This window comes from Puma concolor, chromosome B4, assembly GCF_028749965.1.
Source record: "Puma concolor isolate L17-30 chromosome B4, mPumCon1.1.hap2, whole genome shotgun sequence".
Taxonomy (NCBI): Eukaryota; Metazoa; Chordata; class Mammalia; order Carnivora; family Felidae; genus Puma; species Puma concolor.
In genome coordinates, this window is record NC_141673.1 from 13,769,672 (window position 1) to 13,786,464 (window position 16,793).

The 16,793-nt window shown below is 45.3% G+C and overlaps 1 protein-coding gene across 1 annotated transcript in view; it reads left to right on the forward strand.

Annotated features, from left to right (window-relative positions):
- The window catches only part of LARGE1 (LARGE xylosyl- and glucuronyltransferase 1), a 548,933-nt gene that overhangs the window by 129,034 nt on the left and 403,106 nt on the right, over nucleotides 1-16,793 (forward strand). The window lies entirely within an intron of this gene.

The window sequence follows — 16,793 nt, forward strand, 5'->3', positions numbered from 1 at the left end:
TTCATCTGTCTGATGTGTTGTGTGAGTAAGCTACGTCGGAATAATTTGATTTCTTTGATAGAAGCCTGGATGCCTGAGACTTAATCTCTAACCTTAAAGGTAGCAGGACCATTGGCTGCAAAGTTCTTACGTAGAGCGAAGGCAGTAAGAGATTGTTAGAAGCCATGAATAGTTCTGCACCATTGCAGAGGTGGGGTTTGTATCTCCTGATGGACTTTGGAACTGACAATCAGGTGCCTTTTGGGTGTTAGAGATCAGTTATGGAACCTGCATTTATTATCATTGGATGCTGAGGCCCAGAGGAGGTGAGTGTCCAGTTGAGTCACAGTGTAAGTTCCTGGTTGAGCAGGACTAGATTTCCTGAAGCTTGGTCTCATGCTCTTTCTTTCACATCATTTAGAATGTTGAGACCTGTGGTAGGTCCAGGCCAGCCTGTCCTTCTCCAGTGTCCTCGAGTCAGTCCTGCTGTTCTTTGACAGGTTATCCCTGACCCCATAGGACTGAAGTGCCTCTTCATGACTCTCTGCCTTCATGGTGGTTTCTTTTCTTGACTTCTGCGTGATGATGAAGGTAACTGTTAGCGACTGAATTACATCTCTGCAAAATTCATTATCTTAGTGGTGTCTTAATCCACAGTACCTCAGAATATGTCCTTATTTGGAAATAGGGTCATTGCAGATCTAGTTAGGTAGAATGAGGTCATACTGGATTGGGTTGGGCCCTAATCAAGTATGACTGTTGTCCTTATAAAAAGGGAAATTTAGACAGAGATAGACACACGGGGAGAATGCCCCATGAATCCTGGGGTTGTGCTGCCATAAGCCCAGGGACCACCAGTAGCTCAGAGACTAGTCTGGGTCAGGTCCTCCCTTGGCAACTTCAGGAGTGCTCATGCTGCCATCTTGGATTTCCATGGAGCCTTCAGAATTATGAGATGATACATTTCTGCCAAGTTACCCATTTTATGGAACTTCGTTCCAGCAGTTCTAGGAAACTAATACAGCCACCCACCAAGCATTTCATACCATAAAAGTATAATTAGTTATGAGAATAAATAATCGACTGTAGTACCTTCCTTTTTACCCTCCTCCCAAGTTCTTTTGTTTTTTAATTATCAAACTGCCATTAGGTGTGTGGTGAATTAATTGGATATTCATTCATTCATTCATTCATTCATTTATTCATTCATATTCATTGTTTAGCTGCTCTGTGCCAGATAAAATGCTGGGCACTTTCCCACTGTGTCTCATCCTGGTTCTACCTCATACTACACGTGTAACGTGTGTGGCATTTGACCCGCACTGAGCCATGGTTTTCTCTTCTCCACAGTGGACCAATGATACACAAATGCTAGGAGTCTTGAGGGTTGAATGAGATGAAAATGTCAAGTGCCCAGCATGGACCCAGCTGCATAGTAGTTGCTAAATAGCTGCTACTGCTTGAGCTCCCCAAGTGTGAGGTTCTAGAAATTTAAAATCATTAATAATAATAGACCTCCCTGTGTGCATAGAGCAAAGGGATTTAGATAACCTTAAGAAAAGCCACTCTTCTCGAGGAAATACTATACACAAGCATTTATAGTGGCACAGTTCAGAATTCCTAAAAGGTGGAAACATCCTGAATATCCATCACCCGATGAATGGATCAGCAAATGTGGTCTATCCCTGCAGTGGAATATTATCCAGCCACGAAAAAGAACGACCCACTTATACATGCTACAACACAGGGTTGAAGCACAGGAACATTATGCAAGGTGAAAGAAGCCAGGTACAGAAGGCTGGAATATTGTATGCTTCCACCTATATGGAATATCCAGAATTGGTGAGTCCATAGAGACAGAAAGCAAGTTGGTGGTTGTTAGGGGCCAGGGGAGGGGAAATGGGGAGTAGCCACCTAACGGTATGAGATTATCTTTTGGAGTGATGAGAAATTTTTGGAATTAGATTGAGACGGTGGTTGCACACAACACTACGAATGCAGTAAATGCCGCTGGATTCTGTGTTGTTAAAATGGTTATTTTTATGGTAAGTGAATTCTAACCCAGTAAAAAGAAAAGCATCGTTCTTCTTTAGTCACAAGGATGTTTATGTGGCCCAAATCAGGGGAACGTGGAACAGGGTCAAAATGTCACACTTGGAAGCCATCACACAGTATGGTTCAAATATCTTGAAATTGGGAGGCATAGAGTCTTTGTGATCTGAGGCAAGTAATGTTTCTGTCTAAAAGAGGAATTTTTTTTTCACTTTCCCTGCTGTGGCTTTGGTGTCACTGTGACTTTTTATTGCAGTGTAGGACCAGGACTCCCCAAACTGTTCCCTGGCAAAGGAGAACAGTACTGCTCCAGCACTCTGAGACCAACCATGACTGATCCTGGGCGTCTAGAGGCCCCATCCTTCAGCATAGTGCTGCCTCACTGTCTTAGTCCACTAGGCCTTCTGGAACACAGTACCACAGACCGAATGGCTGGATTACAAACAATAGAAAGGCAATTGTCACAGTAACTGTGATCAGGCTGCTGACATGGTCAGGTTCTGGGGATGATACCCTTCCAGTTGACTTCTTACATCCTCACATGATGGAAAGAGTGCCTCCAATAAGGACACTAATCCCATGCGTGGGCTCCACCCTTGTGATGTAATTACCTTCCAGAGGCCCTACCTCCTCGTACCATCATATTGGGGATTAGAATTTCATCATATGAATCTTGGGGGAACACAGACCTTCAGTCCATTGCACCCATATATGTACCAAGTTGGCATCGTGTTAACAGAAATGTCCCCCAAACAAGGACATGGCTATTGGGATGGCCCCCAGCTGGGCCTGCCACCAGAAGCCTGTAAGTTGGCCTCTGGGATGTGTGTTCTTCTTTGCCCAACCCAGAATTCATATTGCTCGTAGAGTTGTTGGTCTTCTTGACCACAGATGGTGTAAGTCCTGCCTAGGAGTCTTCAGCAGCTCCTGAGCGTCTGTAGAATGAAGCCCAAGTTCTCCTTCATTTAGCGTTCAAGGCCACCCAGGCTCGTTCCCCTCCACCCATCAGCCTCCTTACCTGACTCTGGAAGGAACGGTTAGCTGCCATCCCCTGGTCCCAGGCATGCCCTTGAACTTTCCTGAGGGACTCCTTCTGCCAGGGATGACTTTTCTTCCCTTGGCAGCCATTTGAATTGTGCCATCCTCCTTGGCTCAGCCCAGATGTTTTCCTCTGCGAGCACTTTCTCTGGTCCTGTCTTGTGTTCCTGTTCATGGTGTCTGCGTCTGTCTGGTCCCTACACTCTTACAAGTCTGTTCAAGGGCAGGAACGCTGTTGTACCCTTCTCTTATGCTCGGCTCCAAGCCCTGTGCCTGGAATAGAGTGTGTGCCCCGTAAACATGTGCAGAGTGGAATGAGGAGGAAAGTGGCAGAGTCAAGAGAAGGTAAAAAAATAGCTACCTTCTTATCATTTGCCACAAGAGATATTTACATAAAAGCTCCATAGGCCTTGAAACCCAGAGGAAAAATAGACTCTGCAAGTTAGACACATCACCCTCCAGCAGTTGGGAAGACTGGAGTGCATTTTTCGTCTCCGCCCTTGTTAAGTGCTTATGAGTGTTTGCTTAAGCAGAATGGAAATGGGAGGCAGTGCCTGCTTAAATCATCCCTTTCCAGAGTGAAAATCAAAAGAACGAAGACCAAAACACTCCAATGGGTAGCCTCATGGATATGATTAAGCGCTGATTTAACATTCAGAAGAAAAACATAAAAATCAGCCTTCCCGGAGCTATAGTCTGACCCCAGGAAAAGCGTGTATCCTCAGGAAAGATCAATTTGCATTAAAGATCTGTTTGGCAATGCATTGTTGAAAGAGGTTAATATTGTAAGTGGAAGTTTTTGATTGCGTCTCGACTCTTTTCTTTCCTTTTGCCTCTCTACCTGTGTCACCCCAGAGAGAGCTCTGTGTGAGAAGTGATAGTCACACTGCCTGCCAGTCAACATCTCAATGGAACTTAAATGCTCTTAAAAAGCAGAATCTGGGTTGTATGATGTGATAGAAAGGGTGGAAATTAAGGAAAGTCCCTGGGATGCACATGAACACACTCCACCTCCCCGGGCCGAGGGAGGTGGTGACTTTGGAGGAAGATGACCACAGTGGATGTGTGGTACTTCCTGGGCCACTAGATGCTAGTAACACCCCATTCCCTCCAGTCTTGACTGTCAAAAATGTTTCCAGACATTGCCAGATGTTCCCAGGGTTGGGGGCAACATTACCCCCAGTTGAGAACCAATGTCTTACAGGCTCACCACGCAGATAAGCAGGAGGTAGACCAGTAGGAAGAAGTCAAAGCAGGCAGAAAGGCAGGGAAATGTGACAGACACAGCGTCCTTCATCTGGTGCTCGTTCTGCATTGGGAAGTGTGACGTGGGTGGGCTGGAGGTCGTGGAGGCCTTGAATACCATGCTGAGGAAAACACATTGGATTTGAAGTCAGAAGCCTTGGGGTTAATCCCAGGCTGCCCCCCTGTCCCCCCACTATGTGATGAGAATCACTAACCTTTTGAGTCTTGGTGCCCTTATCTGGAAAGGTAGAGTTGCACAGCTTGGTTGTAAAGACTGAGTGAGCTAAGACCGTGTGGAAGCATCAGTATGGTGCTTGGCACTCATTGCCCGATAAATGTTGTCTTCCTTCTTTTAAAAAAAAATTTTTTTTTTTAATGTTTATTTATTTTTGAGACAGAGAGAGACAGAGCATGAACAGGGGAGGGTCAGAGAGAGAGGGAGACATAGAATCTGAAACAGGCTCCAGGCTCTGAGCTGTCAGCCCAGAGCCTGACGCGGGGCTCGAACTCACGGACCATGAGATCATGACCTGAGCCGAAGTCGGACGCTTAACCGACTGAGCCACCCAGGCGCCCCTGTTGTCTTCCTTCTTGAAGACAACGTCTTCACGCTCCCACGTCTGGTGACCTCCAGTCCCTCTAGCTCCACTGCCACCCACTCGGGCTGCCATCGATCCAGCCTCTGTTATTGCAGAGCCTCGTGGGTTCTCTGCTCCAGCTCCGTCTCAGGCCTGCAGCCACGCTTGCCTCCTGAAACAGGATGACAAGAAGGCTCAGAAGACACTTTCCTGTACTGTCCAGCACTGTGGCTCTGGGGCACTTGAAATGTGGCTAGTTCAATTGAGCGGTGCTGTTCCTGTTAGGTGAGCTCTGGAGTTTGAAGACTTAGGATGAGAGGAAAAGAGTATAAAATATCTCAATAATATTTTATGTTGGTGACGTGTTACAATGCCAATGTTTTAGACATGCTAGCTTAAGTTAAATGTATTCTTAAAATTAACTTCCCTTATTTCTTTTTACCTTTTTAAAGGTGGCTCTGGGAAACAAGATGAGTTTTGTAAGAGGAGCTGTTGTCTTGTCCAAGGAAACATATTGGTTTGGTTCAAAAGAGAATCATTTCCTGGCACTGAGTTTTGAGATATAATCTGCTTCACGAAGCAGTCCGTTTAATTTTAAAGAACAGAAATGGCCCCTTTAAAAGAGTAGCCATTTATTGAATAATGTGTTCAGCGCAGTCTTTTTTTCCCCTGAAGATGTTAGGATGCTTTTTTCCTTTTGAATACTAGTCCCTTTACAGTACAGTATTATACACCGCCTTAAGGCAGGACGAGGGCACACCCATATTTGTTAGCTCCCTCCCCACCTTAGTTACGACTGAATGTTTGTGTCCCCTAAGATCTGCCTGTTGAATCCTAACCACCAGTGCAATGGTCTTAGGGGGCTGGGTCTTTGGGAGATGATTAGAATATGAGGGCAGAGCCCGTGTGAGTGGGACTAGTGCCTTTATAAAAGGGACCTGGAAAGCCCACCGTGTGTAGACACAAGAACAAGATGACTGTCTACAAACTAGGAAGGAGGCTCTCCCCAGACGCTGAATCTGCCAGAGCCTAGGTCTTGGACTTCCTACCCTCCAGAATGGTGAGAAATAAATGTTTGTTGTTTAAGCCGTCCAGTCTATGGTATTTACCCAAGCAGCCCAAACGGATGAAGACGCCCCTCTGCCAACTTTGTAGGTGCGACAGCAAGTACTTAGAATTTGATTGGTCAAGCAGCTGAAATCCAACTGATTCATTTTAATGTTACTAATACTACTCTAGCCTCTCACATTGCTGTAATCATATTTTGGATATTCTTTTGGTCTCCCTCAATGCTTCCAACAGCTATTAGTGCACAGTACTGCCACTGGCTTTCACGAAAAAGGATGGGGGCCCCTGGGATGTTGAATGACCTGTCAAGATACTGAACAGCCAATATGCAGAGCTGATGCTTGAGCCCAAGTCCTGACTCCCCATCCTCTGTAAATGCTGTGAGGCCCACATAGAATGCAGACCATGCCTCGGAGCTTGCTGTGAACATAGTGGAGACAAAATGGCAAAACTCTCAGGCTGCAGGCAGCATGTCCTAACTGCAAAGGTGTGTGACATGGGTGGTTGAAGACCAGATCAGAGACCCTGGTGAGGCCCTCCACCCTTGATCTGGGACATCATCGTGGTTCTGAGAGCGAAGGGATATGTTTCCTTGCAGCAAGAGAATTTGACTTCACAGCGGGATCAAGACGAACAAAGCTGGCGACAGTGGGCCCTTAGAGTCCTTTGAAACACAGCGAACTCCCAAGTTTTCAATGTTTGTTCCCAAGCATATTGCATGTGGCTTTTACTCCTGTAGTTCACGTGATTAATTTTTAAACAGTGCCTCCGAGGCCAAACGCCATTCTCCAAATGAAAAAAGGAATTGGGAGTGCCAGTTTGACAAGCCCAAGGATCATCTACAGGAGGGAGATGCCTTGGGCCCTGATGTGCAGAGAAGAGAGGGAGGGAGGAAGCATCTGTAGGGTGGGCCTCCAGGAGCGATGCCTTAGACTCAGGGGGAGAGGTCAAACCCCCTTTGTGTGTTCCTCCTTGTGGAGCAGAGAAAGGAAAGAGAGTTGCCAAAGTGAACTTTGCAGGTGACCTCAAATGTACCAAATGGTCTCTGCAGGGTTCACTGCAACTGTAGGGACCTACCTGAGGTGCTGTGTGGCTTCTGTTTCTCCTATTATAGATGTTGTGGAGTCCGGCAGCAAGATGGCAAGCTTTTGTTTAGAGAAGGCTGCCAGGTGCCTGCCTGATGGCCAAGGCTGTCTGGCATGTTCATTCACTCGCTCGTTCATCCATTTAAGGGCTGCCTCCTGTGTGCCTAGGTGCCATCCTGGTTTTTGCTCAAGTGGAGACTGAAATGTAGTGAGTGAGGCAGCCATTACATAAGTAATCCATCAGATGATTGTATCATTCCAAAGTTTGATGTGTGTAGAGGAGGAGGAGGTAACCAGAGAGCAGGACGGAGGACGTGAGGGAGGGTCACTGAGGCCTGGGACCCTCTGAGAAGACCCCTGTGAGTTGACAGCACTCAAGAATCTCAAGGACTTAGCCAAGCGAAGAGCAGAGCGAGAAGCATTCCAGACAGAGGGAAGACACTTGCAAAGGCCCTGAGGTGTGTTCCAGAAGTGAGAGGGCCGGTGTGGCTGGAGGCAAGCAGAATTGAAGGGATGCTGGCCAGAGAGGAGGATGTAGAGACAGTTAGAGGTCAAGCCATGAGATCCTTACAGACATGACAACGAGTTAGGGGGTTATTTTAAGAGCTGCGGGGAGACGTTGAATAATTTCCGGTGTGATCTGAGTTAGGAGGCTATCATACTGGGCACATGCGTGAGATGATGGCGGCTTGGATTTATATAGTGGCAGTAAAACTGGAAAGAAGTGGGTGGATCAAAGGACAGAATAAATGTTTCAGAGGTAAAAATGGCAGGGTTTGAGGATGGCCAGATTTGACAAGATGTGAGGAGTGAGTAAGGAATTGAGGTACTTGGTAACTGGTACCCAGGTATCTGGCTTGAGCATTGATGTAGACGATGGTTCTCTTTAAGGCAGTGGAAAGCTCTGGAGAAGAGGGGGTGGAGAAGGGGGAGATTGGGATTGAGGCACCCGTGGTAGGGAAAATCATTGTACATGTGAGTCTGGAGGTCAGAGGAGAGGCCAGAGCTGGAGGTACAAAAGTGGGAGACATCAGCCCGGAGACCGTCTCCCACGTCATTGGAATGGGAGATCTCACCTGGGGAGAGAAAACAAGATGGGTCCCACACTGCCTCCTGGAACATTCCTGGAATTTGCCGTCTGGAGAAGACAAGGCTACAGGAGAAAAGGAATGTATGAAATGAACATCTCAGAAAATAGCACCGTGAGTTTACCAGAGAAAGGTAATAGCACCTCTTAGTAGTTGACTGACCATTTGAAATCAGACGTGATTAAATGGAACAAATCTGCCTGCCTGATAGTGCGGTTTCCTACCCCAACATTTGGCTTCCCAAGTAGAGCCGTGGTAAACAAGTGCGGTTGTGCTCATCTGAATGACTGGATTTTCCCAGGCCAGTATAATTGCAAAGAAGGAGGGCTAAGGGAGGGAGGTTATAATAATGAGCCATGGCATCTAAGCTGAATGAGAGAGAATAGAAAGAAAATCTAGACCTGGATGGACAGTAATGAAGAAAGCCGGTGGACTGGGGTTCATGATGACAGTGAAGAATTTGGGCAATGGCAGCCTGGGAAGGCTAGCAGGGGGCTGGATGGGGGGGGGGGGGGGTTGATGTTGACATTTGAGATTTTTGGGGACTGTGCTGGTTTTGGTGACACCAAGAGCTAGAACATAAATTTGGTCCACATGAAGTGGCAGATGTTGTGAACCGACCATTCCCATCATGGAACTGAGGTGGAGAGGCAGAAGGACGTGTGTTGGACGCTGAGGTCTTCAGACAATGAGAAGAGTCACCGGGAGCTCCAGATGACAGTGACAAGGACAGAGAGAACGATGCTGAACCAAAGACGAATGGGGGCTTTAGGAGAGGGGGAACCAGTAAGAGTTGGCAGACAGCCAGAAGCCTGGAGGACAGAGGCCCGCCTCCTAGCCATTTCGTACTTGCTTGAGAAGAGTAGGGGAAAGGGGTCTCCTTTGGGGAAGGCAGAGATCGGGGGACAGTTGTCCTTTCACACAAGAGCAGAGCTGGAATGAAGCCAGGCGAAGCTGAGGATAAAGAGGAGTTTGCTGATCACATAGTGGAAGTTCCACAGGATTCTACAGTTGGGCTTGGGAGGAAGGTGTGGGCTGGCCCTTGTGTCCCAGGAGTAGTTTGTATGGTCGTGAATATCCAGGAGTCTGCCGGCTGTGACTGAAATACTCAGTCATCGATCCATTCAATGTTTATTGATCTCCTCCTATATGCTAGATACTGTGCTAGCAACAAAGAAAACAGCTGTGGCCAAAACAGACGAAGTATCTGCCCTTGAGGCGTCAGTTGTGTGTCCTGTAGCATAGAACTGATTTTCTGGGGTTTTTTGTTTTGTTTTGTTTTGTTTTGTTTTCGTTTTTCAGGAAGCACTGGAATTTGAGTCCCAGGGTTTCCAACTAAATCAGTGTCCTTAGCCTCTCTTGGTCTCTGAAAGATGGATATAATGCAGCCTCTGTGGGTGGTGTTGGTGCTTTTCAGTCATTCAAATATGGAAGAAGTGTTTTTGATGGGAAGTCAGGATGGGTCATCAGAGCAACCTCTAGTCCATAAGATGCTTCTGTTCGATTAGAAAAAAGCACTTTTCCTTCTAGAAACTCTGTTTCCATCTATCAGAGAACTGTTGTAATAAATCTGCCATCAACAGAGTCCAGGATGTGATGGTTCTCCCTAGTATACTGGCCAGTCCCTGCAGGGGTAAGGTGAAGGAGGGGGTCAGGTAGGAGTGGAGGGAGGCCAGCTTTATTTATCAATAACCAGTTGTTTACTCAGTGCTTTGGTAGTAGAGTGCACCGGCATCACCTGGGCTCTTGTTAAAATGCAGATTTTGATCCATGGAGCTGGGGTGGGGCCTGGCAGTCTGCCTTTCTCGCAAGATATGAGCCCCCACTGCTGCTGCTGCTGCTGCTGATTTAGGGGCCACACTTTGGATGGAGATGGCTAAGTGTAAACCAATGTTTTAGCTCCTGGTCTCTGGCAGAGGCTTAAAACAAACACTAGAGGGCCAGGATCCTTTGCCCTTTCGGGGTTTTAGTCTGATGAAGAGAGATTAGAGACAGGAGATGATTAGAAGACAATGACAGTGGATGATGGGCATTGAGGAGGGCACTTGTTGGGACTAGCACTGGTGTTGTATGTAAGCAATGAATCATGGGAATCTGCTGGAGAAGCCAAGAGCATACTGTATACACTGTATGTTAGCTAACTTGACAATAAATTATATTTTAAAAATAGTTTAAAAAAAAGACAATGACAGTGATCTGGATGGTGCTCCTGATGGCCTTTGGAGTTTGGAACAAAGGGAGGGAACATCTCCAGGTCTGGACTTGCCAGAGATGTTTCACTGAAGCAGCCAGGACTTGAAATTTCTCCTGAGGTCCAGCAGAGGAGGGAAGACACGGCAGGACAGTCGGGCTGTGTGTGAGAGGCCTGGGCAAAGGTGTGAGGTGTGGATATAACACTAGCAATAGTACAAATAATGACACAACAAAGCCAACATCGGTGGAGGGTCTGTCTGCTGTAGGACCTGTATTATAAGCTCAGTGAGGGCCAGCCCTGTGCCCTCTTAGGAACTGGGACAGCCTCTTGCAAGAAAGGTTCACTTGAGATTGGGATGACTGTTATGCCCAGAATTCGTGATCCCCAAAGACCACCAGGGAGCCGAGTCGGAGGCAAAAGCAAAGAGCCTTTATTCAAGCTAGCTCCAGCTCAATCCCCTACCAGCACCAACGCAGCGGTGAGATGCCCGAGAGAGAGAGAGAGAGAGAGAGAGAGAGAGAGAGAGAGAGAGAGAGAGGAGAGAGAGTTTCAAAAGCACAAAGGTTTTATAGGGATTTAGGGGCAGTTGGGGGGGGGGGAGGAGATGGTCTCGGCCTTAGCTGATTGGCTGGGGAAGGGTCAGAGTCCTGTTGCGCAGATTGCTGGGCGTGGTTTGAATGGGAAGTTTGAACGGGTGAGCAGGAAGTTACTCAAGGAGAGGAGGCGTGGTCTGAGGTTTGAGCTGGAATTTCTTTCTGTGGTTTTTCCGGAAAGGGGGCCATGTCGGGGACATAGTCACTCAAGATGGAGGACACAGAACAAAATAGAGTCGGCCGGTCTAGGTCTGCTCTTTCAATGACAATATGGGACTGACAGGATTCACCCTATCTTATAGTTACAATTGGTAATTGTAACAAATAACATATAACCTGTAACAACATAGAATATAACATGTAACAAATCTGTTACATGCCTATAGGATCAGTTGGGGCTCCTAATAATTCTGAAGGGTTTCAGTCATTGGGTTCCTTAGACTTTTGTTTGTTTCCTTTGGAAGTTACTTAGATTTTTTTTTTTTTTTTCAACATTTATTTATTTTTGGGACAGAGAGAGACAGAGCATGAACGGGGGAGGGGCAGAGAGAGAGGGAGACACAGAATCGGAAACAGGCTCCAGGCTCTGAGCCATCAGCCCAGAGCCCGACGCGGGGCTCGAACTCACGGACCGCGAGATCGTGACCTGGCTGAAGTCGGACGCTTAACCGACTGCGCCACCCAGGCGCCCCATAGATTTTTATTCACTCTTCATGTGCAGAATTTCTAGACAATTCACATGTCTTGAACACCCATGAAAATTCATTTCTATTGATGCTAATTAAAAGAGAATCTCCAAGAGTGCCTGGGTGGCTCAGTCGATTAAGCATCCGACTTCAGCTCAGGTCATGATTTCATGGTCTGTGAGTCGGAGCCCCGTGTCAGGCTCTGTGCTGACCGCTCAGAGCCTGGAGCCTGCTTTGGATTCTGTGTCTCCCTCTCTCTCTGACCCTGCCCCACTCACTCTGTCTCTCTGTCTCTCAAAAAATAAATAAACGTTAAAAAAAATTTTTTTTTTTTAAAGAGAACCTCCAGGGATGCCTGGCTGGCTGTCAGTGGAGCATGGGGCTCTTGATCTCGGGGTTGTGAGTTCAAGCCCCAAGTTGGGCCTGGACCCTACTTAAAAAAAGAAGGAGAAGGAGGAGAAGGAGAAGGAGGGGAAGGGAAAGGGGAAGGGGATGACAACTGTCTGGTGTTGATCAGCTCAGCTCAGCATTTGGAAGGTGGGCTTCTGATTGGAGTCTTTCAAATGGTAGCCAGCCACCCCCAGAAGATGTATTCCTAATTAGGATCCTGCAGATCTTAACTTACTGAACCTGTCATGGAAAGTAAAAGTAACACATGTATTTTTCACTGTCTGCCCTGAGGTATTTTGAATCACATGCAATATAACAAGAAGACGTGGTGATTCAAATTTTAAAATATTTTTCAGTTATAAAAGCAACACATATTCTTTGTCAAAGTTTTTTGGGAGAAATCTGTATTCAGATATATTGAAATGATCCGTATCCTATACCCAGAGATAACCTTTAACTTTTATACTGTTCATATGTATAGTTATATCGGTATTTATACATGTTTTGTTGGACTGAAAGATACTTGTAATCACATTTATGTTCAGCTGTGAGTACTGCTTTTGTGGCTTTAATAGAGCACGATAATTTTTCTGGCTCATACAGTGTTCTGCATAAATGTGACTTTCATTGGTTAAAACAGATGGGAGAAGACAGATCGAGTAGTAGAAGTTTAGGAGCAGGAATTGACCAGCTTGGCCAAGGAATTGGATGATGGGTTTTGAGGTATTTTATTTTATTTTATTTTATTTTATTTTATTTTATTTTATTTTATTTTATTTTATTTTATTTTATTTTATATTTTATTTATTTTATTTTATTTTATTATTTTATTTTATTTATTTTATTTTATTTTTTTATTTTATTTTATTTTATTTTATTTTATTTTATTTTATTTTATTTCATTTCATTTTATTTTATTTTATTTTATTTTTTTATATTTTATATTTTATTTATTTTATTTTATTATTTTATTTTATTTTATTTTATTTTATTTTATTTTATTTTATATTTTATTTATTTTATTTTATTTTATTATTTTATTTTATTTATTTTATTTTATTTATTTTATTTTATTTATTTTATTTTATTATTTATTTTTTAAATATGAAATTTATTGTCAAATTGGTTTCCATACAACACCCAGGGCTCATCCCAACAGATGGAGGCATGGGCATTTTAGAGGTGACTCTTTGCCCTGCCTATTCACCCTGGAGTCTGTCTCCCTCAGACCAGGCAAGAACCGGTTCCAGACTGGTTTCCCCACTTAATCCATCAACATTTGCATACGTATGAGAGGTGATTTCCAGACCTTCCTTCTTTCTTGTGGTCCTTGACTATATTGACTTCCTGGAGTAACTCCTGATATAAACTGAGATTTTTCTTTAAATTGTGTTTTTAGTGCACAGAGGTATCATTTAAAAGTCAAATCCATGAAGGAATATTTTTTTACCTGCTGGGTTTAATTTCAGATGCCAGTGTTATCATAAAATGCAAACCACCCTGGACTGTGTTTCAAAACTTAGGACAAATTGTGCCAGTTGAAATTAACTTTTGCAGATGGAGCGAAGAAAGGAGGAAAGGAAGTGTTCTAAAGAGGTTTTTAAAAACGTTTTTAAATATTAATGCCACTTGCGTTCAGCTCCGTATATATTCGTACTACTTACCCCTGAAGTCCAAATTCATCTATTGCTTTCCAGTTTTTGCTCTGTTGTACTTTTTTTGTTTGTTTTGTTTTGTTTTGAGAGGGAACAAACGGTGGTGATGTATTTAACCCGGGGAGGAAAGTAATCCTAAGATCCAACAGGAAAGATTTAGGTTAGATCAGAAGGGAAACGACCCCTGGCAAAGGTTGTTGGAATCAGTTACTTGGGGAGAGCAGAGCCCAAGGTCTCTCGGCCTTAGGGGCATGTAACCTTTGGCCCATTCATCAACCTTTCTAGGCCTTAGTTTTCTCATCCACTAAATGGGGATGAAAAATAGTTTCTACCTCATAGGTTATTTTGGAGAATTAAAAGAGCCTGAGACATAATACATGCTGCTTATTGCTAGTTGTCTTTACTATTATTATTATAAGTGAATTTCAGGAGCGCCTGGGTGGCTCCGTGGGTTAAGCATCCGACTTCAGATCAGGTCATGATCTCCTAGTTTGTGAGTTCAAGCCCGGTGTAGGGCTCTGTGCTGACAGCTCAGAGCTGGAGCCTGCTTTGGATTCTGTGTCTCCCTCTCACTCTGCCCCTCCCCAACGTGTGTGTGTGTGTGTGTATGTGTGTGTGTGTGTGTGTGTGTGTATTCTCTCTCTCTCTTTCAAAAATAAACATTAAAAAAAAGTGAACTGCAAAAGAAACAACAAAAACAACAACAAAAAAACAAAAAAAACAAACAAAACCAACAACCCAAAAACCAAACAAACAACCAAACACCAAAAGAGGCAGTTTTTTTTTTTTTTTTTTTAAATTTTTTTTTTTCAACGTTTATTTATTTTTGGGACAGAGAGAGACAGAGCATGAACAGGGGAGGGGCAGAGAAAGAGGAAGACACAGAATCGGAAACAGGCTCCAGGCTCTGAGCCATCAGCCCAGAGCCCGACGCGGGGCTCGAACTCACGGACCGCGAGATCGTGACCTGGCTGAAGTCGGACGCTTAACCGACTGCGCCAGCCAGGTGCCCCCAAAAGAGGCAGTTTTAATGTGGTGTCTTCCTGAAGGAGAATCCAGTGGGTCCTTCTGATTGAAATCACCCATTTGTACTTGACAATGTCAGCCTGTACTTATTTGTTGGGCTCTTTTCTCCCAAGCCCTGTGGGAATGGGGAGTGAGAAAAACATGATACTTCTGCCCTTCTGCTCTCAGGAAGAGGTGGGGCTCACCTTGCCTCATGCTCCATCAGTCCTTTCTGGGCCCTTCTTCAAGGGATCTCTCATTTAAGACTCTGGCAGAGAGGGCATCACTTCATTGTAGATGGACAACATGGAACTTACCCGGAGACGGGGAGTTCGGCAGTGCTGCAGCTAGTTGAGTGTGGAACTGGATTTGAAGCCACATCAGTGTCACTGCATAGCCTTCTGTCCCCAGTATGTTCTTCCTGAGAGATCCCCCAGCATCTGGGAGATCCTTATTCTTAGTGACTCACAGTTGGTGTGGAGGGTTTGTTGCCCATGCTTCAGAATGAAAAACTTTCTATGGTAGTGGAGGGGGCTGGGGGAACCTTTTCTCAAATCAACATTCTTTGTTGAAAGGCGTTTTGCTTTTTTGGTTTTACTTTCTAGGCCACACCCTCCAGCCTTGTGGTCTTTCATGTGTTTCGAGGGAGGGCCATTTAGAAAATGGCGTCAGAGTGGTTGCAGAAGAAAGCCTGGCACTGACAGTTGAGATTGGCTCCATTAGGTGTTTATTGCTGGCAACTTGCTGAACGCAAATTCCTAAAGCTCCGAAAGGCTTTTTTTTGGTTAGACTCTGATTCCATTTGTACGTTCAGCAGACAGTTATCAGCCAGCCAGCAGGTGACAGGCAGTATGCTAAGTCTTAGGCCAATGTAAGACGAGTGGACAGGGTGTCTGTCTCCTGAAAACGCCAAGGCTGGTGGGGAGGGGAGACAGTTCAACCAGACCTAGTCACATGGGGCTTAGGGGTTCTGGCAGAGGGAAGGACATTTGTGGGACTACCCAAGGGGACACCAAAGCCAGCTCTTTCATGGACATTGTTCTTTGGGGATGGGAAGCCTTGTATAGGTACCTGCAATAGTAGCTTCTGCCCTGTTTGGGAGGCTCCTAACATGTGGATCCCGCATCCCACCTGCAGCCATTGTGACATCCACATTAGGATATAGGTGAAGAGATTGCATGGTCTGCCGGGTTTTAAATTCCTTTGTAAGGCATATGACCTGTGGTCAGATACCCAGGTGAAGGATCATGGGCCCCTGCTCCATGAGAATTGACCCTCTCCTCCCTCTTTGAACATGTCTCAGCCAGTCTTCTGCGTGACCTTAGGACTGGCTCTCTGCAGATGAGTTGTAGGTTATCTGTGTTCCTCTCCATTTTCTGCACATTTTAATTGTTTCCATGCTTTTCTGGATATCTTCTTCTGTATTAAAGGCGGGAGCTATTAAGATAGTCCCTGGTGAGTGTTTGTGGGTTATCAACTGTGATCCAGTTGTAGTCCCCTGCAGATGATGATGTGGCCAGTGCAGTCTCGTCTCCTCTGAGTGTGCCATCAGTCAGCCTCCAGTGCCTTCCTCAGCTCTTCCTATCTGGAACTCGGGAACGGTTCTGCCATCTTGGCCACACCTGCATCAGTCAGCAACTTCATTTGTCTTTCCACAGAGCTCTGTGCACATCTCAGTCTGTCACATTCTTGCTGCAAACTAACCTACACTATAGAATACATGCCTGTGTGTGTGTGTGTGTGTGTGTGTGTGTGTGCACAAGAGAGAGAGAGAGAGAGAGAGAGAGAGAGAGAGAGAGGCAGAGGCAGAAGGGAGAGATCTCATAGGGTTTTTTGTTTTTGTTTTTTCTTATAGAAAGAGAGAGAACATAAGCTGGGGAGGGGCAGTGGGAGAAAGAGAATCTTAAGCAAGCTCCATGCTCAATGCTCAGCCCGACTTGGGGCTCCATCCCACAACCCTGGGATCATGACCTGAGCCGAAATCAAGAGTCGGACGCTCAACCGACTGAGCCACCCAGGTGTCCCTTGAGATCTCATACTTTTTATCATCCTTTATTCATTTACTTTTTAATTTTTTTTAACGTTTTTATTTATTTTTGAGACAGAGAGAGACAGAGCATGAACGGGGGAGGGGCAG